At 44.0% G+C, this 23,029-nt stretch overlaps 1 long non-coding RNA gene across 1 annotated transcript; it reads left to right on the forward strand.

The window, feature by feature from the left end:
• The first annotated feature begins 5,238 nt into the window (after window positions 1–5,238).
• LOC137342934 (uncharacterized) lies at window positions 5,239–13,081 on the forward strand. Its single transcript, XR_010967482.1, has 3 exons — window positions 5,239–5,551; window positions 10,682–10,770; window positions 12,723–13,081. It is a non-coding gene; the product is annotated as an uncharacterized lncRNA (long non-coding RNA).
• Window positions 13,082–23,029: the final 9,948 nt, after the last annotated feature.

A 23,029-nucleotide genomic window follows, 5' to 3' on the forward strand; every position in this document is an offset into this window, starting at 1 on the left:
TATTTTAACGAACCACATTAACAAATACTACCCAGCACGGTAGGCTTATCATCAAGATTGCGGCCCATGGAATAAAGGGGGCAGTAGCAACATGGATACAGAATTGGCTAAGGGACGGGAAACAGAAAGTAGTGGTGAACGGTTGTTTTTCAGACTGGAGGGAGGTGTACAATGGTGTTCCCCAGGGGTCAGTACTAAGACCACTGCTTTTGTTGATATATATTAATGACTTGGACTTGGGTGTAAAGGGCAAAATTTCAAAATTTGCAAATGACACAAAACTTGGAAGGGTAGTAAACAGTGAGGAGGATAGTGATAGACTTCAAGAGGATATAGACAGGCTGGTGGCATGGGCAGACACGTGGCAGATGAAATTTAACGCAGAAAAATGCGAAGCGATACATTTTGGTAGGAAGAATGAGGAGAGGCAATATAAACTAGAGGGCACAACTCTAAAAGGGGTACAGGAACAGAGAGATCTGGGGGTGTATGTGCACAAATCGTTGAAGGTGGCAGGGCAGGTTGAGAAAGCAGTTAAAAAAGCATATGGGATCCTGGGCTTTATAAATAGAGGCATAGAGTACAAAAGTATGGAAGTCATGATGAACCTTTATAAAACACTGGTTCGGCCACAACTGGAGTATTGTGTCCAGTTTTGGGCACTTCACTTTAGGAAAGATGTGAAGGCCTTGGGTGCAAAAGAGTTTTACTAGAATGATTCCAGGGATGAGGGGCTTTAGTTATGTGGATAGACTGGAGAAGCTGGGGTTGTTCTCCTTGGAACAGAGATGGTTGCGAGGAGGTTTGATAGAGGTATTCAAAATCATGAAAGGTCTAGACTGAGTAGATAGAGAGAAACTGTTCCCATTGGCGGAAGGGTCAAGAACAAGAGGACATAGATTTAAGGTGATTGGCAAAAGAACCAAAGGTGACATGAGGAGAAACCTTTTTACACAGCGAGTGGTTAGGATCTGGAAGGCCTTTTGAAGGCCAGATTCAATCATGGCCTTCAAAAGGGAACTGGATAAGTACTTGAAAGGAAAAAAAATTCAGGGCTACAGGGAAAGGGCGGGGGAGTGGGACTAGCTAGATTGCTCTTGCACAGAGGCGGCATGGACTTGAAGGGCCAAATGGCCTCCTTCCATCCTGTAACCTTTCTATGATTCTATAAATGCTTCTCACAATATAGGTAAAATCTATGAAAGGACACTTCCCATATCATGATCACACCGTAGCTTTAAATCACACATTTTTTTCTTCACTTTTTGCATTTTCCTGCTGATATTACTCTGTACTCTGAGTATGGTCATTTTTGGGGTGAAATTTCCCATTTAATGAAAAATGGGTGAATGGTTGCTTTTCTTTTCCCTACAATTAACAACTGCTAATAAAACTGCAGGAACATAGGCCTAGAAATTGGTCCGTGCAGCACCCTTTCTTTGGAAGTTACTCGGACTGCTAAGGCCCCAAAATGGCGGGCAGGAAGCATGCGCACATTTCCGGACAGAAGTGCGACGCCCGCCATATTGGTTAAAGACAAACATGAGGTGTCCTTTACCCACACCTGAAGCCTGTTAGGCCCTTTGCAGGGGTCTAATGCCATTGTGGACTGCATTCAGGGAAACCAGCCCTAGGGATCGCCTGCAACAAAGAAGGTAAGTACTTTACCTGAATGTAAGCACTCCTGCACCTCCTGACACCATATTTAGCCCCTACCCCGATCATCGCTGCTCCTGACCCCTTATAAACCTCCCTGGCCTCCTCTCCCGACCGCTGGCCGACCCCCATCCACCCCCACCTCCTCTCCTGACCCCTGATCCCGGACTCCTTGACTGCCACCCGACCCCCCAGACCCAACTCCCGATCCCAAGCCAAGGTCCCAATCACCAACAACACTTTCCTGAGTTCCGCTGCGACACTAGCAGCAGCCAAACTTGGAGTTCACTTGACCAGCGGGCTCTTTACACTTCACTGGGAACACTGGAATGAGGACCGAGGTATGAAATGAAGGAGAAAATGCTGGAAAAATGCACTAGGTCCATCAGGCTGGAAAAGAAAACGAATAGGCCAACAACAGCAATAATAAGTTGCATTTATATAGACCCTTTAACATAGTAAACCGTCCCAAGGTGCTTCACAATAGCATTACAAACAAAATTTGATACAGCGTCACATAAGGAGATATTAGGACAGGTAAGTCAAGGATGCAAGCTTGGTCAAAGAGGTAGGTTTTAAGGAGTGTCTTAAAGGAGGAGAGGTAGAGAGGTAGAGAGGTTTAGGGAGGGAATTCCAGAGCTTAGGGCCTAACCAGCTGGCGGCACGACAGCCAATGGTGGAGTGATGTAAATCAGGGATGCACAAGAGGCCAGTATTGGAGGAGCACAGAGATCTCGAAGGGTTGTAGGACTGGAGGGGGTTACAGAGATAGAGAGGGCAAGGCCATGGAGGGATTTGAAAACAAGGATAAGAATTTTAAAATCGAGGCGTTTCTGGACCAGAAGCCAATGTAGGTCAGCGAGCACAGGGGTGATGGGTGAACGGGACTTGTTGCGAAATAGGATACAGACAGCAGAGTTTTGAATAAGCTCAAGTTTATGGAGGGTGCAAGGTGGGAGGCTGTACAGGAGAGCACTGTAATAGAGATAACAAAGGCATGGATAAGGGTTTCAGCAGCAGATGAGCTGAGGCAGGGACAGAGACAGGCAACGTTACGGAGGTGGAATTAAATGGTCTTGGTGATGGAGAGGGTATAGGGATGGAAGCTCAGCTTGGGGATCAATAGAATGCCAAGATTGCTCATCTCAGGGTCGAGTAGGATGCCAAGGTTGCGAACAGTCTGGTTTAGCCTCAGACAGTGGCCAGGGAGATACTCTAGGCACAGATCTGCCCTCTACCAGAAATGTGTTCTGGTGAAAGAGCCACACCTGATATATCAACTCACATCAGCGCCATTCCCCTGGAAACTTGATAGTCCTGCCTCACATCTTCAGCACTCTGTGCTGTAAAGAAAATTGAGGATATAGCTAAAGTCTAAACTTATTAAATTCCTTGTTCAGATTGGAGGGCTGCAGAGTGCACAGGAGAAAATGAAATAATGGGAACATAGGAACCGGAGTAGGCCATTCAGCTCCTTGAGCCTGTTCTACCATTCAGTTAGATCATGGTTGATCTATATCTTAACTCCATTTATCCACCTTGGTTCCATATCCCTTAATACCTTTACCTAACAGAAATCTATCAATCTCAGTTTTGAAATTTTCAATTGACTAGTCTCAACAGATTTTTGTGGAGAGAGTTCCAGATTTCCATTATCCTTTGTGTGAAGAAGGGCTTCCTGACATCACTCCTGAACGGCTTAGCTCTAATATTAAGGTTATGTCCTCTTGTTCTGGACTCTCCCAGCAGAAGAAATAGTTTCTCTCTATCTACCCTATCAAATCCTTTAATCATCATAAACACTTCAATTAGATCACCCTTTAATCTTCTTTATTCAAGGGAATACAAACCTAGTCTATGCAATCTGTCCTCATAATTTAATCCTTTTAGCTCGGTATCAATCTGGTGAATCTGCTCTGCACCTCCTCCAAGACCCATATGTCCTTCCAGTGGTGCGATGACCAGAACTGAACGCAGTACTCCAGATGTGGTCTAACGGAACTCTATACAACTGTAGCATAACTTTCACCTCTTTGCATTCCAGCCCCCTTGTGATAAAGGCTTACATTCCATTAGCCTTTTTCATTATTTTTTGAACCTGTCCACTTGTTTTTAGTGATTTCTGTACACGGACCTCTAAATCTCTCTGCTCCTCCACAGTTTCTAGCTCCTCACCATTTAGAAAATAAACTGATGATCTTTCTTAGGTCCAAAGTGGATGACCTCACACTTCCCCACACTGAACTCCATCTGCCACAGCCTTGCCCACTTAATCTATCAATGACCCTTTGCAACTCTCTGCTCCCATCTATATTACTTAATGTACCACCTAACTTAGTGTCATCAGCAAAGTTGGATATACAGCTCTCTGCTCCTTCGTCTAAATCATTGATTTAGTGAAAAGCTGAGGCCATAGGTCAGATCCCTGGAGAACACCACTAGTCACATCCTGCCAATTGGAGTACAGGCCCATTATCCCTACTCTCTGTCTCCTACCTCCTGACCAATTCCCTACCCATGTTAATAAGTTGCCTCCAATTCCATGCGCTTTCATTTTTGCTGAAGCAGGGTCATTCTGCTTGACCTTGAGCTTATCTACTTAGTACATGTCTGGTCAGCCACCAAGGCTACATTTTCCACCTCACTCTCTCTGCTAATCCGTACTTTCATCACTTCAAGGTTCTTTTGCTCAAATCCCCTCTCTCTGCCAGTCTCAACTCCTCCCCCCTGCACAAATTCACTTAATCCAGAACTCCTTGGCCAGACTCCTTTCTCACACAGGATCCCACACACATCACCTTATCCTTGCTAAAGTCCACTAACTCCTGTTCCCAGTATAACAACTTTAAGTTCCTACTCCTTGATTTCAAATTCCTCCATTGTTTTGCTCTACCTTATCCATGTTATCTTCGCAAAAATGTCCCAGCTTGTATCCTCCATTCCTCCAACTCTGGATAATTGTTTTTTTCCCAATACATCTGCTCTACAATCAAAGCCAAATAGTTCAGTCACTAAACCCTGCTCTTTGGAAAGCTCCATCTCTCTTTTTCTTAAAATGCTTCCCATAAACCTATCTCTTTGATAATGACTCCTCCTCTTAACCCATTACATTTCTTGCTCAGTGTCCCCTTCTCTGCCTTCTCTGCCTTGAGTGCGCAGAGCTGTTCTGTTACATGGGCCGCTGCATAAATGCATGTTGTTGCTAGTAGTGATGGACATTGGCAGTTATGCAGCCACTGTTTAAATTATTTTGAGTACAAAAGCATGCTTTTTGAAACATTTACAGTTGAGCATAAACACATCGAGAACTTTTTGGTAAAAGATGAACTGGGGCTGGGAAGGAAAGGACAAGCTGGGGAAACTTGGTGGGTGGGGTTGGGATACAGATCAGCCATAATCTAACTGAAAGGCAAAACAGGCTGGAAGGGCTGAATGGCCTGCACCTGTTCCTTTCAGACTCCCATTCCAAAGGCTTGAGAATGAGCTAGATACACAACCAGCAGATCCACCATCGCCCAATCAGATGCTGTGGGCCAAACGGGTGTGTTGTCCCATTGGATACACTGGAAAGCTCCGATTCCGGTTGGGTGGAGAATGCAGAAGTTCCATTCTAGAAGCGGGGCGGCGGTCCAGGTATGGAGAGACCACAAGAGGGAAGGAGGTTGGAGCAACAGCAACAGCAACGCGACCAGCTCCACAACAACTGCCTGCCCTTCCTACCCGTGCATTCCAACTGGTTTGACTTCTGGCTCTTCATTGCTTTTGATTTGATTCTGTTTGTCATTGTTTATTTCTTATAAAAAAAGAACCCGCTTCAATTGAACTGTGTTGTCCCCTGACAAACTGGGATCCATCCGTATATACACCCTGCTGGATCATCTGTTCCAATCCACAGGTTTGTGTTTGGTGCATTAATCCGGAAATGTATCTTTTATTTTTCTCGAGTGCTTTATCAACTGAGCAAGGAATGCTCCCCAAGTGGTGATTTTTTTTTTTGTTCGGGACCCGTTTCCTTTACAGTGATATTTCTAACCTGGTTTGATGCAAAGTGTTTATTGCATTTAGCAGTTAATTGCTGTAAAGCTGTACAACTTTCATCAAGTGCAAAACAGGCTGGATATTCCGAATTGCTGGATAGTTTTATTACATACCCTTTCATGGAGATTTTTCGAAGAGCTTTACTTTGCCTTTAATCAAATGTTCGTACCTTCATCTTTTGAGGGGATTTTATTGTAAAATTTACTCTCTAGTAACTACAAAAATATTCTAACTATCCCAGCCCCACCCATTCAGTTTAGCTGAAATGACGATAACTGTTCTACCATCACGTGGATAGACATATTTTACAGTATATTGTAGTACTGAGCCATATGGACCAAGAAGGCTAAAAGTTTGATTGGTCTGTACTGAGTTATCTAGTCTTGTACAATGGTTGTGGGAAATTACAATTTTTTTTTTATTCGTTCATGGGATGTGGGTGTTGCTGGCATGGCAGGCATTTATTGCCCATCCCTAATTGCCCTTGAGAAGGTGGTGGTGAGCCGCCGCCTTGAACGGCTGCAGTCTGTGTGGTGACGGTTCTCCCACAGTGCTGTTAGGAAGGGAGTTCCAGGATTTTGACTCAGCAACGATGAAGGAACTGCAATATATTTCCAAGTCGAGATGGTGTGTGACTTGGAGGGGAACATGCAGGTGATGGTGTTCCCATGTACCTGCTGCTCTTGTCCTTCTAGATGGTAGAGGTCGTGGGTTTGGGAGGTGCTGTCGAAGAAGCCTTGGTGAGTTGCTGCAGTGCATCCTGGGATGGTACACACTGCAGCCACAGTGCGCTGGTGGTGAAGGGAGTGCATGTTTAGGGTGGTGGATGGGGTGCCAATCCAGCGGGCTGTTTTGTCCTGGATGGTGTCGAGCTTCTTGAGTGTTGGAGCTGCACTCATCCAGGCAAGTGGAGGGTATTCCATCACACTCCTGACTTGTGCCTTGTAGATAGCGGAAAGGCTTTGGGGAGTCAGGAGATGAGTCACTCGCCGCAGAAAACCCAGCCTCTGACCTGCTCTTGTAGTCACAGTATTTATATGGCTGGTCCAGTTAAGTTTCCGGTCAATGGTGACCCCCAGGATGTTGATGGTGGGGGATTTGGCAATGGTAATGCTGTTGAATGTCAAGGGGAGGTTGTTAGGCTGTCTCTTGTTGGAGATGGTCATTGTCTGGCACGAATGTTACTTGCCACCTATCAGCCCAAGCCTGGATGCTGTCCAGGTCTTGCTGCATGTGGGCTCGGACTGCTTCGTTATTTGAGGGGTTGCAAATGGAACTGAACACTGTGCAATCATCAGCGAACATCCCCATTTCTGACCTTATGATGCAGGGAAGTCTTTGAAGCAGCTGAAGATGGTTGTGCCTAGGACACTGCCCTGAGGAACTCCTGCAGCAATGTCCTGGGGATGAGATGATTGGCCTCCAACAACCACTACCATCTTCCTTTGTGCTAGGTATGACTCCAGCCACTAGAGTTTTCCCCCTGATTCCCATTGACTTCAATTTTACTAGGTCAAATGCTGCCTTGATGTCAAGGGCAGTCACTCTCACCTCACCTCTGGAATTCAGCTCTTTTGTCCATGTTTGGACCAAGGCTGTAATGAGGTCTGGAGCCGAGTGGTCCTGGCGGAACCCAAACTGAGCATCGGTGAGCAGGTTATTGGTGAGTAAGTGCCGCTTGATAGCACTGTCGACGACACCTTCATCACATTGCTGCTGATTGAGAGTAGACTGATGGGGCGGTAATTGGCCGGATTAGATTTGACCTTTTTGTGGACAGGACATACCTGGGCAATTTTCCACATTGTCGGGTAGATGCCAGTGTTGTAGCTGTACTGGAACAGTTTGGCTAGAGGCGCAGCTAGTTCTGGAACACAAGACTTGAGCACTACAGCCAAGATGTTATCAGGGCCCATAGCCTTTGCTGTATCCAGTGCACTCAGCCGTTTCTTGATATCATGTGGAGTGAATCAAATTGGCTGAAGATTGACTTCTTTGGTGGGGATATCGGGAGGAGGCCGAGATGGATCATCCACTCGGAACTTCTGGCTGAAGATGGTTGCAAAAGCTTCAGCCTTATCTTTTGCACTCACATGCTGGACTCCACCATCATTGAGGATGGGGATGTTTGCAGAGCCTCCTCCTCCCGTTAGTTGTTTAATTGTCCACCACCAGATGTGGCAGGACTGCAGAGCTTTGATCTGATCCGTTGGTTGTGGAATCGCTTAGCTCTGTCTAAAGCATGTTGCTTCCGCTGTTTAGCATGCATGTAGTCCTGAGTTGTAGCTTTACCAGGTTGGCACCTCATTTTTAGGTACGCCTGGTGCTGTTCCTGGCATGCTCTTCTACACTCCTCATTGAACCAGGATTGAGCCCCTGGCTTGTTGGTAATGGTAGAGTGAGGAATATGCTGGGCCATGAGGTTACAGATTGTGCTGGAATACAATTCTGCTGCCACTGATGGCCCACAGCGCCTCATGGATGCCCAGTTTTGAGCTGTTAGATCTATCCCATTTAGCATTGTGGTAGTGCCACACAACACATTGGATGGTCTCCTCAATGCGAAGACAGGACTTCATCTCCATGAGGACTGTGTGGTGGTCAGTCCTACCAAAACGGTCATGGACAAATGCATCTGCGACAGCTAGATTGGTGAGGACGAGGTCAAGTAAATTTTTCCCTCGTGTTGGTTCGCTCACCGCCTGCCGCAGGCCTGGTCTGGCAGCTATGTCCTTCAGGGCTCGGTCAGTAGTGGTGCTACCGAGCTACTCTTGGTGATGGACATTGAAGTCCCCCACCCAGAGTACATTCTGTGCCCTTGCTACCCTCAGTGCTTCCTCCAAGTGGTCAACATGGAGGAGGACTGATCCCTCAGCTGAGGGAGGGCGGTAGTTGGTAATCAGCAGGAAGTTTCCTTGCCCATGTTTGACCTGATGGCATGTGATTTCCTGGGGTCCAGTGTCAATGTTGAGGACTCCCAGGGCCCTCCCTCCTGACTGTGTACGCCACTGTGCTACCACCTCTGGTGGGTCTGTCATGCCGATGGGACAGGACGTAACAAGGGATGGTGTTGGAAGAGACTGGGACATTGACTGAAAGCTATGATTCTTTGAGTATGGCTATGTCAGGCTGTTACTTGACTAGTCTGTGGGACAGCTCTCCCAATTTTGGCACAAGTCCCCAGATGTTAGTGAGGAGGACTTTGCAGGGTCGACTGGGCTTGGTTTGCCTTTGTCGTGTCTGGTGCCTCGTGGTCCAATGCCGGGTTGTCCATCCGCTTTTATTCTTATGACTTTTTTTAGCGAGATTTTACAACTGAGTGGCTTGCTAGGCCATTTCAGAGGGCAATTAAGAATCAACCACATGGCCCTGATTTCCTTGGGTTAAGAAATGGGGAAATTGTCCAATGTTCCCACTCTGATTTAAGTGGAATTTGTATTTTGCCTGACACAACCCCACACATTTTCTTCTCTTCTCCCTCCTTTCCTGAAGTTACTGGGTTTCACTGTCATCCAGTGCTTGCTCAAGTGACCATTCTTATTGTGAACTGAAACAGTGAGTACATTTCTCAGCTTAGTTGGTTGAGTGTGATTTGGTGCCAGAATGTCTTGGATATGATTTGCAGCAGGGTTTACTTGGTCTTTCTTCTGAGATAGATAAGTGATGTAGAAGGAATCTGAGACTGCACTGTGCTTGCCATACTGTTACACTGTCTCATGTCTGTTTGGCAGTGAAAATTGACATCAGTGCAGAACCCAGTAGTTTTCGCTCCTTAGAGTAAGATTTTGTTCTGGGAATTCCCAACTCTGTCACAATAAACTTTGCTTTATTTTTATAATTTTCCTCTGCAGTTTTTTTAAAGTAAACTTTACATATTAGGGCTGATTTAATACCATCTTTGATTCAGTGCAAAACAGTCACATGGTAGATAATCAACGGTGTAACTTGGGAATCAGATTGGTGAATGTTGGCCTATGAAGTGTTGCCATCTCTAGTAGCTGGCTTTGCACTGAATATAGCAAAATTCTGGTCCAGTACAAAATTGTTATTTAGTGTTCAGATGGAGACTTTATTAATGTAGGTGAGGCCTTGTGTTGGGAGTCTAGAAAGTCCTGCCTACAGGAAAACATACACTGAGCTCACTCCAGTCAGAGTTCAGTGCCCGGACTCACTGATGTGCAGTCTTTGTTCTAGTTTGTGGATTTGGGTGCAGTATAATGGCAACCTGATGTAAGTTTGATTCCTTGTTTAGCCTTACTTTTCACAAAAAAATTATAAAGATTTTGCCATAAGTGCCAGGGTGTGCCTACCTGGGATCTCTGGTGCTAACCATCTCGAAGTTCACAGGCTTGGGGAAGGTCCCCATATCTGCATCCAAATGACTGGCTTCCGCACCATTAGGAGTGCATCTCAGGCACCTGCTGTCCCACAGGCAGGGAAATCGTCTATCGTCTGCTGGGTCCAGGGGGAGAGGCTTTCCTCCACTGTGCAAAGAACACCAAAGTGCTGCACTTTGTGAAGGGCTGAAATCCTTAACCAAAATGTTTTCACCTCTAAGACCAGGCCAGGACTCTGAGGTGGTCACAAATCCTGCTTTTCTGCAGCCCAGTGTGCCTGGTTTTATTGAACACACCAATGCCAATGATGTACCCACTGACTGAAAGGCTGGGGATGCAGGAACTCCCTATGTTGGGACCACTGGCATTGCCCCCTCCTACACTAGAGCTTGTAAGGGGAGGTGTGGGACTGTGCCGGAAGGGCTATGAATTTTCAGCCACCTTAGTCTCCTACTGATTGGAATTTAAAATTTTGTACAGACAAAATTCTTGAAAGAAAAAATATAATGTATTTCAACAAATATGGCCCTATAGCTTGATATACACAATAAATATTTTTTGCTTATGTGACAAAAGTATATCTGAAAGTTGCTGTTTATTTCTACTGTTTTTTCCTGAATATTCTTATGCTTTGCTTTATTTCCTAACAGCTGGAGAATGTTCCTTTTTGTTACTGATTATAAGATGAAGATTGTCTATGCTGCTCTGAATCCAGTAAAATGTTGACATGCAGGATAAGGTACAGTAATGGTTCTGGGGCTTAATGTGTATGGTAACTTTTGCAGGGGTGGGAGGAGAGAGGTAAATTGGTGCTTCCCTTGGGAGCACATTCCTGATTCCTTCCCATGACAAGAAGACATTAATTGAATATTTCAGTAGTATATGATAGAATAAAAGGATGTATCCAAATCTTTTTATTGCTTTTTTTCCCCTAAAGTTACCATTTAAAGCTCTCGTTGCTGCTTCTTCCTTTCCCTTGCCTACCACGTCAAATCTTCCCCTGTCCCATCTTAACTAGAGTCTTACCTCTTCCTCCTTCTGCTCCATTCCCACTAAACTCCTGATCACCCAACATCCCTTCCTGGCCCCCATTTTTGCTGATACTGTAACTGGTTCTTTTACCTCAGGCATTCTTCCCTACCTTTCAAAATCATTGTCATCACCCCTACCCCCTCAAAAGACCCAATTTCGAACACCCTGTACTTGCAGTCCCCTCTTGAACCATGCTTTACTCTCCAAGCTCTTTGAATGTGTTGTCACCTCCCAGATCCATACTCATTTCACCCACAACTCCCTATTTGAATTCCTCCAGTCAGATTTCAGCCTCTCCCACAGCACCAGAACCACCCTAACAAGTCATGAATGACATTTTCTATGTGACTAGTATATTTCCTCTCCTTGTCCTGCAGCCTTCACCACAGTTGATCACACAATCATCCTCTGATGATTCTCCGTTGTCCAGCTCTGTGAATCTGTCTGTGCTTGGTTCCACTCTTGCCTATCTAATCATAGCTAGAGCATCTCTAACAGTGGTTTCTCTCCCATCCCCGCACTCTGGCCTCTTGAGTCCCACAAGGATATATCCTTGGCCCCCTTCTCTTCCTCATCTACATTCTACCTCCTGACAAGTTCCAAAACCACAGGGTCAGCTTCCACATGTATACTGATGTCACCCAGCTTCATCTCCCCACCACTTCCCTTAACCCCTTCACTGTTATCTGATCTTGGATTAGCTGTAGCTTCCTCCAGCTAAGCATCAAGATGACCAAAGCCATTATCCGGCCCCTGCTGCAAACTCCATCAACTCATCACTGACTGGCCATGGACTCGGGCTTCACCAGACAGTTTGTAACATTGGCATCCTCTTCGACCCCGAGCTGAGCTGCTGACCTCGTATCCTCTCAAACACAAGGACTGTTTACTTCTAACTTCAACGTGGCCTGCCTCTAACCCTACCTCAGCCAATTTACTGCTGAAATCCTCATTCACGCCTTTGTCACCTCCAGATTTGATTACTGTAATGCTCTCCTGGCTGGCTTCCAATCCTTCATCCTCCATAAACTTCAGCACATCCTATCTCCAAACACACATCAACTGTCCTCATGACCCTACATTGGCTCCTGATTTCCACCCCCCCCCACCATGTGTCAAATTTTAAAATTTAATCCTTGTGTTGAATCTCTGTCCTCACCCCTTCCTATCTCTGTAACCTCCTTCAATTCTACAACTCCTCCACCCCCCCCCCTCCATTTCCCATTACTCCATTTGTCTCACTCCAGTCTTTTGTGTATTTGCCCCACCATTGGTGCTGTGCCTTCAGCTGCCTGAGTCTTGCATTCAGGAATTCCCTTCCTAAACCCCTGCACCTTTCCTCCTTTTTTAAGATCATCTTTAAAACTCACCTTTTAACCAAGGCTTTTGGTGAATCATCTTTAGATATGAATTCAACTCAAACTCAGGATACTTCTGCTGAATAGGGCAAAAATTAAAAGTTCTTCACCCTTTTTAATTTACATGATCTTTTGATAATATTGGAATTTTATAAGGGATAATTATCAAACTAAGATGCTAATTAGATATTTTCATTTAAACCCATGGAAGGCAAAATGCAGAGCAAGCTTTTTTAAAACCTGTTTGATGCCCACTCTGTAGATGTGTTGAATATGCTAATAGACTTGTTTTTTCTCATAGTGGTTATGTTGGAAGTGATGAATAAGCTAATACCTGGCTTTGGTACAGGGCCTTGCATCTATGGCCCTGTTGAGTACACATTTACACATCTGCAGATGAAAACAACTGTAAGCTATAGAATGGAGTTTGAACATGACGCAACATTCCAATGTCCAAAATAAGCCTTTCCAAATGACAGTGGCGGCATGGAAATCAGGCCTGTTGCATTTCCGTTCCTGAACTTTGAAGACTGGAGTCATAGGCCCCTCTCTTAAAAACTTTGTTCTAAAAGCACAAATTATAAACATTTATAGTAATTTCAAACACAATGGCAGATACATTTGTGACTGTTTCTTTGCAATAAATTTCTTTCATATGAACTTGTGACTGATTTTTTTTCCAAGTAAAATGTTTGACAAGATATTTTCCATGTTGCAACAGCTTTAAATTTAAAGAGGCAATATGGCTATAAACATCTCAGCTTGTACAGGCTGCAAGTGGGCAAGAACATGCAACTTTTTTGAAAGTTAAATGTCAGCAAAATGCAGTACCCTAAAATATTAATCATAGAATCTTACAACACAGAAGGTGACCATTTGGCTCATTGTGCTTGTACCATCAATTACATGACATTACATTAATGCAGTGTAATTGATGCCATAGTTCATTACATATATTCTTGAAAACAAATATAGAGATGTGTGATGATCTGTGGTGTTGCTCATGATGAATCAAATGAGCTGTTCTGTGACAGGAATGTTATTACATATAATGCACAATGTGGTATTCTGCTGCACAGGTGGTATTATTTTAAGATGGCCTGTCCTTTTTAAATCAAAGTCTAAAATTGCTATAACTAAATACAGCCTGAGATCACTCCAATTTAATTGTTTAATCTGGGAACTTTGTAAATTGGAATGTTCTCATCAGTTTCAGCTTACAGCTTTTCTCCCATCTCCCTCCACTTGCTATCCATTTTGGAAATGCTGCCATCTCCAAACCGTTCGGAAGAGAGTCTGATAGTTGGCATATCCAAGTCAAACCATTTTTGACCAAGATGATTTTTGCTATTTTTTTCATGCCGAACAGAGGGGGTGCAGACAGATAAGCGCACATTTTAAAGAATATCTTGCACTTGCCTTATGTCTGAATGTTCATTTTTAAACTTTTTTTAAAAAAGCTAATTTAAAAAAATACCAAAGTCTTACCATATGATAGCTACCCCCATCAAATGTAGGGATGTTTACTCTGCTTCTGTCCCATGTTACAGTGCTGGATGCTGACACCAAGGGGTAAATTTTAACTCCCAAGAACATATAGGTTGGGGGCGGGTGGGTAGTGAAAATTCCAAGTCTTCGGAGCATAACCTCATCCTGGCTCCAACTCGCCCACTTCTGGGTTCAACCCAGGCAGATTGCTCTGCGTGTGGAGAGCACACACCAGGAAGTCCCGCCCCCACTTAAAGCTGCTGGGCTGATACTTAAAAGGGCAATGTACCTCATTTGAGATACTTAAGGTACTTAATATTTGTGTATTGGACAATTAATACAATTTTAACTTTGCCTGTTTGGGTTTCCCATTCACGTCAGATTAATGCAGGTGGAAAGGGCCATGGGTGAGTGCCTTTATTGTACTGCTTGTGGGCCCGGAGGAGCAGGAGTACTTCATTCAGGTCCAACAAGCTCAACTGGCTGACAGGACTCCCAGGATCGGCTGACACCCCCCCTCCACCCCACTATCCTCCCCATGATGGTGGCCTAACCCTGATAGTGGATACCCACCTGCAACTCTGCACTGGACCTCGTGACCCTTAATCATCTTGCTGGTCCCCTCCGATCTCTTGCTGACTCCCCATGATCCCTCCCTCTGATCCCCTGCTTCAGCAGGCCTTACTGGCCGACAGCCAGGAACTTGTCATTCCTAGACATTTACAGCATTGAAGGAGGCCATTTGTGTCTGTGTTGGCCGAGAAAGAGCTATCCAGTCTAATCCTACTTTCCAGATGTTGGTCCGTAGCCTTGTAGATTAGGGAACTTCAGGTACATATCCAAGTACTTTTTAAATGTGATGAGGGTTTCTGCCTCTACCACCCTTTCAGGCAGTGAGTTCCAGACCCCCAGCAGCCTCTGGGTGAAAAAATTTCTCCTCGGCTCCTCTCTGATCTTTCTAACAATTACTTTAAATCTACGTTCCCCTGGTTATTTATTTTAAAAAATTTGTTCATGGGATGTGGGCATTGCTGGCGAGGCCGGCATTTATTGCCCTTGAGAAGGTGGTGAGCTGCCTTCTTGAACCGCTGCAGTCCGTGTGGTGAAGGTTCTCCCACAGAGCTGTTAGGAAGGGAGTTCCAGGATTTTGACCCAGCGACGATGAAGGAACGGCGATATATTTCCAAATCGGGATGGTGTGTGACTTGGAGGGGAACGTGCAGGTGGTGGTGTTCCCATGTGCCTGCTGCTCTTGTCCTTTTAGGTGGTAGAGGTCGTGGGTTTGGGAGGTGCTGTCGAAGAAGCCTTGGTGAGTTGCAGCAGTGCATCCTGTGGATGGTACACGCTGCAGCCACTGTGTGCCGGTGGTGAAGGGAGTGAATGTTTAGGGTGGTGGATAGGGTGCCAATCAAGCAGGGTCCTTTGTCCTGGATGGTGTCGAGCTTCTTGAGTGTTGTTGGAGCTGCACTCATCCAGGCAAGTGGAGAGTATTCCATGACACTCCTGACTTGTGCCTGGTAGATGGTGGAAAGGTTTGGGGAGTCAGGAGATGAGTCACTTGCCACAGAATACCCGACCTCTGACCTGCTCTTGTAGCCACTGTATTTATGTGGCTGGTCCAGTTAAGTTTCTGGTCAATGGTGACCCCCAGGATGTTGATGGTGGGGGATTTGGCGATGGTAATGCCGTTGAATGGCAAGGGGAGGTGGTTATTGCCTAGCACTTGTTTGGCACGAATGTTACTTGCCATTTATGAGCCCAAGCCTGGATGTTGTCCAGGTCTTGCTGCATGCGGGCTCGAACTGCTTCATTATCTGAGGGGTTGCGAATGGAACTAAACACTGTGCAATCATCAGCGAACATCCCCATTTCTGACCTTATGATGGAGGGAAGGTCATTGATGAAGCAGCTGAAGATGTTTGGGCCTAGGACGCTGCCCTGAGGAACTCCTGCAGCAATGCCCTGGGGCTGAGATGATTGGTCTCCAACAACCACTACCATCTTCCTTTGTGCTAGATATGACTTCTCTCCTAGAGTGGATAGGAAGGACCTATTTCCTTTATCTAGACCCCTCATAATTTTATACATTTCAATTAAATCTCCCCTCAGCCTTCTCTATTCCAAAGAAAACAACCCCAGCCTATCCAATCTTTCCTCATAGCTAAAATTTTCCAGCCCTGACAACATCTTAGTAAATCTCCTCTGTACCCTCTCTAGTGCTATCACATCTTTCCTGTAATATGGTGACCAGAACTGTATGCAGTACTCTGGCTTTGGCCTAACTAGTGTTTTATACACTTCTAGCATAATCTCCCTGCTCTTATATTCTATGCCTCGGCTAATAAAGGAAAGTATCCTGTATGCTTTCTTAACCACTTGTCCTGCTACCTTCAGGGATCTGTGAACATGCACTCCAAGGTCCCTCTCTACCTCTACACTTCTCAGTATCCTCCCAATTATTGTGTATTCCCTTGCCTTGTTTGCCCTCCCCAAATGCATAACCTCACACTTCTCTGGATTGAATTCCATTTGCCACTTTTCTGCCCATCTGACCAGTCCATTGATATCTATCTGCAGTCTACAGCTTTCCTCCTCACTATCAACCACATGGCCAATTTTTGTATCACGTAAAAACTTTTTAATCATGCCACCCTACATTTAAGTCTAAATCATTGATATTTACCACAAAAATCAAGGGACCCAGTACTGAGCTCTGTGGAACCCCACTGGAAACAGCCTTCCAGTCACAAAAACACCTGTCGACCATTACCCTTTGCTTCCTGCCACTGAGACAATTTTGGATCCAACTTGCCACTTTCCCTTGGATCCCTTTTCTGACCAGTCTGCCATATGGGACCATGTGTCAAAAGCCTTGCTAAAAGCCATGTAGACTACATCAAATGTGCTACCCTCACCGACCCTCTTTGTTACTTCAAAAAATTCAATCATGTTAGTCATACACAACCTTCCCTTAACAAATCCATGCTGACTATCCTTGATTAATCCGTGCCTTTCTAAATGATGATTAATACTGACCCTCAGAATTGTTTCCAATAATTTGCCCAATACTGAGGTTAGACTGACTGGCCTGTAATTACTCGGTCTATCCCTTTCTCCCTTTTTAAACAATGGTACATTAGCAGTCCTCCAATCCTCCGGCACCATGCCTGTAGCCAGAGAAGATTGGAAAATGATGGTCAGAGCCTCTGTTATTTCCTCCCTTGTTTCTCTTAACAGCCTGGGATACATTTCATCCGGGTCTGGCGATTTATGTATTTTCAAAGATACTAATCCGCTTAATATTTCCTCCCTCACTCTGATTATCCCATTCAATATTTCACACTTCTCTTTCTTAACTTCAATGTCTGCATCGTCCCCCTCTTTTGTGAAGACAGATGCAAAGTATTCATTAAGAACACTACCAACATCTTCCGCCTCCACACATAGGTTGAGAATCCCTACGTGGTCAGTTTTCGGTAAAATATTAAGATGCCTATGTGGCAAAGAAGCAGAATGCAAAATGGTTAGAAAGGGTTAATTAGTTAGTAACTGAGATTGGTACAGGTGGCCTGGCCTCCTGCTGGGCCATATGTTTGCGTAGTCAGCAGGGTTGCATGGTCTTAGCAATGTAGAGTCTTTGATGTGATTCAAGGACTGGTCTGAATGTCTCCATGTTTATGGCAGATCAATATAGGTAACGAACTTAGCCAAAGTTGAAAGACATTCCAGGTTGGGAGATAAGGTAGAGGGAAGAACATTCCAAGTTGGAAGGTGAGGAAGTATCCCCTTTGATGTCTAACAGCAACATGGTCAGCACATGATTATCTATGATTGGCCGGAAATAATGTAACCTCGCATGGCAACCTATGCCCGGCTTATGATTGGTGTTGACCCTCGTTAAGTATGTTCCAACCCTATTCATCTGTATAAAAACGTGTGGATTTCTGTATGTTTCTTGTTCTTGCTCTGCCAGCATAGAGGGACTCTATCAGGAGTCCAAATCAATGCTGCAGACTAAGAACCCTGCTATTAAAGTTGTGATGAACTTTAAAATGTATTTGACTTCAGATTTTACTGAACCAGACTGAGGGGAAAGAATCCGGATCGTCAAGGTTACCTTTTTGGTCTCTAATAGGCCCAACGCTTTTTTTGGTTATTCTCTTGCTCCTTATGCATTTATAAAACATCTTTGGGTTTTCCTTGATTTTACTTGCCACTATTTTTTCATGCCCTCTCTTTGCTTTCCTAATTTCCTTTTTAATTTCATCCCTGCACTGCCAATACTCCTCTAGGCTTTCTGCAGTAATGAGCTCTTGGTAACTGACATAAACTTCTCTTTTTGCCTTATCCTACCCTGCATGCTCCTTGACATCCAGGGGGCTGCAGGGTACAAAATGTGGACTAGAAATTGATGGGTCTCATTCCGCAACCCGCCCACTTACCTTCCAGGTTTCGCACCTGGAAATCTTCCCCCCCCCCTGCTCCCTTCCCTGGTCTCAGTTAAAACTTACCCCCAAGTGATAACTGTAGAGAAATTGTTTCCATTTCCCAGCACTGATGTTGATTACCTTAATGTGTACAAAATTCCACCAGAAAATCAAAAGCATTTACATCATCATTTATGAACATACGAACATGAAGGATAGAAAAAGACCAGCTGGTCCACCAAGCCTGTCCCATAAAGCCGTGTTGCACTGAGTATCAATGCACCCCACATGCCAGCAGCCATGTCATATCCTGGGAGAGGTGAAAACCACATTTAAAAAAAAATCCTAGGCAAATTCAGGGAAAAAGAAATCAGTGAAATTATATATTTTACTCAAGTAAATCAAAAATAGGAAAGCTACAACTTGTGCATGCGCTATGTATATTTTATCAATGGGATGGACTAGCCCACAGTAATCCGTTGGGTATAAATAATGGATAAAAATATATTGAATGATAAAGGGAAGGGGGGGATGAGGCACATTGAATAGTAATATATTTACATGATGTGGAATTTAGCAGAAGTTCTGTATTTTGGCTGAGAGTTGATTTGGGAAAAGTGGACCATTTCCATTTCTGGTGTTACAAAAATGGCTATAATTTAAATTTCTGTATTGTCTACTGATTCAAAGTTGCTTTGCACTAAAATTTTCAAATTATACAGTAATTTGAACTAAGTTACATAAATAACTCAGTAAAGTGGGAATTTAATACATGCTGTAAAGTTGCTGAGTTCAATATTTTTCAATAGACTAGTGACCTTACAAATGGTATACTGCTGTATTGTGGGCACGACCATTTGTAGCTCTGTTTTCTTATTGAATATGAATTCTGATATTTTCTTAAGTAGTGATTGTGAGTAAAGCGGCTGCATCTCGAATTCTCTTGCACTTTCTTGGAATTACTACCCGGTGGTTTTGGGCCAGGAAGATGTAGCTTTCTGAAGCATATCAATTTTTATCACTAATCCTTGTCCTGTAGACTTTTATTGTTTGTTCAAATGCACTTCAGCCTACTAAAGATAATGTTTTTCTTAGTTTTCACAACGACCAGTACTTAGCCAGAGACTTAATCACATTGAGTTAATTTTCGAATGACTATGGGTTGTGATTCATATATCTCAAAGTTGAGAATACAAAATGAGTGTCAAGTTTCTGGATTTGTTTTGAGCATTTTTCCACAAACTATTTGAAAAAGGTGACTTTAAATGTTTTGAAATTATAGTAAAATCCTGCCATTTTATGCAGATAGTGGATTGAGATAGAAGGTAGTTAAAACATTAATGAGCTAGCTTTGATATTTCCTCAGACTGTATACAATAATCAATTCATTATCTTGTCTGGGTATTTGGAAAACTCTTGATCTCTGTCTGTGAAGGGGATAAGATAAGAGACACAGGAAGCCTTGTGAAATGATGGCTCTGAGGACACTCCTTTTACTTTAAAGGGAAAGATGTGAGGGCCTTTGCTGTGACAAAGAGGTTAGAAATGTAGGAGGCTAGTTATACCTCTTGTTTCAATCAAGAAAAATGGCCCACTGATGTAGGAAAATGTGGTGAGTTCTTTGTTTTTATATGATACGGCATGTGGGATCAATTGAACCAAGTGAGTCTGATCATAACTTGCCCGGTACGTTTCACCTTGCTGTAAAATAAAGGAGCTTAATGATTCAAACCAAGTCTTGCCACATCTAGTGTTGACTCAGTCTGCTGTAGAGATAAAAGAAATACATATACAGAAGACATTAATATTGGATTTGTTGTTACACCCCTGGGTCCTGCTATCATGCAAGTAGATAAAGGACAGTGAGGGTCAACTTCCATAAAAGATGCTCAGACTGTTTGTGAGAGTGATTGACACCACTGAACTCAATCATCTACTTCAGATCTGCATTCATAACAGTGGAATTCACAAACAAAAGTATTATGCTATAGATATGCTATGATTTTTGTACTCGTGCAAAGCAATTGGATAGGTGATCTGATATAATGTAACAGGAGCAGTATAGCTTCCTTCAATAAGTGGTTTCAAATCCATTCTATTGCATGCAGGTGGCTGTATAACTCCAGCCTTCCTACATTTAGGTACAACCAGCTGATTGCTGGATCAACAGTGCCTATTAACAATTCCTAGCAATGACTTTTTTGCCTCATGAAGTCCAATATTTTTGCAACAAATTTTTACTTTTACTATGTTTTGATAGGTTTTATGCATGAATGTTAATGTGTATAATTATATAGATGTCAATGATTTGTCTATGCCCAGAGAGTTAGCAGCAGCTTTCACTGTGCAAAAAATCACCAGAAAGGAACCAATCTATATGCATTGTGTGAACCTAGTCCTCATGAGAATCTCACTCAATTCCACCCCTCTCACCTCTCTTTTAAAATCCTCCTTTATTGCCTCCCCACCCCCAAAGGCTTCTCTGTGAGAATTCCTTCCTCAGCTTGTCCTGAACAACTCATCCTTCATAATTTCAGTATTAATCTCAGCTCCCTTTTCCCTCTCTCTCTCCTTAATTCACTGCCCCCTATCCTCCCTAAACCTCCTCTCTCATAAATTCTTCTAGTCCCATTCACAGGCACCCCTTCAACCACATCATCTCCCATGACCTCTCTACTCCCATGGTCTTGATCACTGACAAGGTCATTTCCAGCCTCTTGTATCTCTCACCATCCACATTCCCCTACTTTCACTTCCTTCATTGTCTACCCTCAGAGAAAATTCTCCCGTCACTTACAAACTCCCAGCTGCCTAGCCTTTGGTTCTCCATTTGCCGAGATATCTCTGCAGCCAGTGATTTACTCAACCACTCCCTCACCTTCAGTTTTAATTCCCTCATCCCCTAGCAAAAACACCACTATTTCCCATCCCAGTTATTGCTCCTGCTGGAGAAATGTTGGGGGCCCTAATTCCAAGGGGCACAGGCAAGCAAATCTAGTGCACAATTGGCTTACCCATCCATCACCAGATCTCACTGGACCACATCAAGGTTTACTGTGCCTCACATTCTTCTGCCATAGCTATAGCATGGTCCTGAAGAGTAATTGCAATCCCTGGCTTTTTTTCCCCCCCACTACCAACCACCTACTTGAACCCTCTGCCCACCCCCTCCGCTAAACACACATTCCTGGAAATCTTTGTTACCAAAAGAGTTCATTTGTTCCACTGCCTCTTTTCCACCCCCTCCCCTTGCCCAATAAGCCAAATCTCTCCCCAGGCAACCCCCAATCCCAGAGCCCCCCTTCCCTCATCTCTTTCGAGTTTCTCTTCCATTGTCTTGTCCACTAGACCCACTTCCTACTGCCTTGACCCCAGTCGCATTAAATTGCTATGCCACTTAGTTTCCCTTCCAGGCTCCAATGCTAATATTGTAAAAGGTTCCCTCTCCTCGGGTACTGTCTCCCTTCCTTTCAAAAACGCCATAATTGCCAGCTCCTCAGTTGTCCGGCTCAGTAAGACTGCCTTTGCTTGTTTCCACACTTCCTTATCCGATCATAGCCATAGTATCTCCAACAATAGCATCTCTTCCTGTCCCCATACTGTTATCGCTGGTAACCCCAAAAGATTTATCCTTAAGCCCCTCCTTTTCCTCATCTACATACTGCCCCTTGGCAACATTAGCTGCAGATTATGGGGTTAGCTTCCAAATGTACATTGTTGACATGCAGCAACTCTACCTCTCCAACACCTCCACTGCCTCAGTGTTGTCAGACTGCATGTTTAATATCCAGTCTTATATGAGCCACAATTTCTTCCAGCTAAATATTGTAAAGACCAGAAACATCCTCTTCATCCCCAGCACAAACTCTGTATCCTCACCACTGATTACATCCCTCTCCCCAGCAGGCTCAGGCTGAACCAGACCATTTTCAAACTCGTCGTCCTATTTGGCTTCAATTTGCGCATTTAATCCCATAACTTCTCCATTACTGTCTACTTCTGCGTCCGTAACATCACCCACCTCTGATCTCACGGGAGCCCTCATCTATACTTTTGTCACTATTGCAATGATTTCTTGGGCAGCCTTCCTCCCTAGAACTCTCCATTTCTCTGACCGGCCTCTTATACATCATTGTCCACCCCACTATTGGTGGCTGTGCCTTCAGGCACCTACACCCAAGCTTAAATTCTCTCCCTATAATCCTTCTGCCTCTCTACCTGCAAGACCCTCCTTAAAACACTTTTCTTTGACCATTTCTCCTAATGTTTCCTTCTTTAGCTTGGCATCTATTTTTTAAAAAATTAATCCATATGAAGCACTTTGGGATGTTTTTCTACATCTAATTGCTATACATATGTGCTTTTGTGTCATCACTCAGAGGGTTATGAATCTTTGGAATTCTCTACCCCAAAGGGTTAGGGATGCAGAGTCATTGAGTATATTCAAGGCTGAGATCAATAGATTTTTGGGCTCTAGGGGAATCAAGGGCTATGGGGATCAGGCAGGAAAGTGGAGTTGAGGTTGCAGATCAGCGGGATCGTATGCTCTCCTACTGCTCCTATTTATGTTCTTATAAAACTTCAATTAGGGTTACAAATATTTATAAGAACTGAGCATTGTTTGTAACGTGTAGACATTCCAGTGTTGAGACCAAACTGCATGTCCCTACATTAAGTAAAGATACTGAGAAAA

This window comes from Heptranchias perlo, chromosome 1 (assembly GCF_035084215.1).
Source record: "Heptranchias perlo isolate sHepPer1 chromosome 1, sHepPer1.hap1, whole genome shotgun sequence".
Classification (NCBI taxonomy): Eukaryota; Metazoa; Chordata; class Chondrichthyes; order Hexanchiformes; family Hexanchidae; genus Heptranchias; species Heptranchias perlo.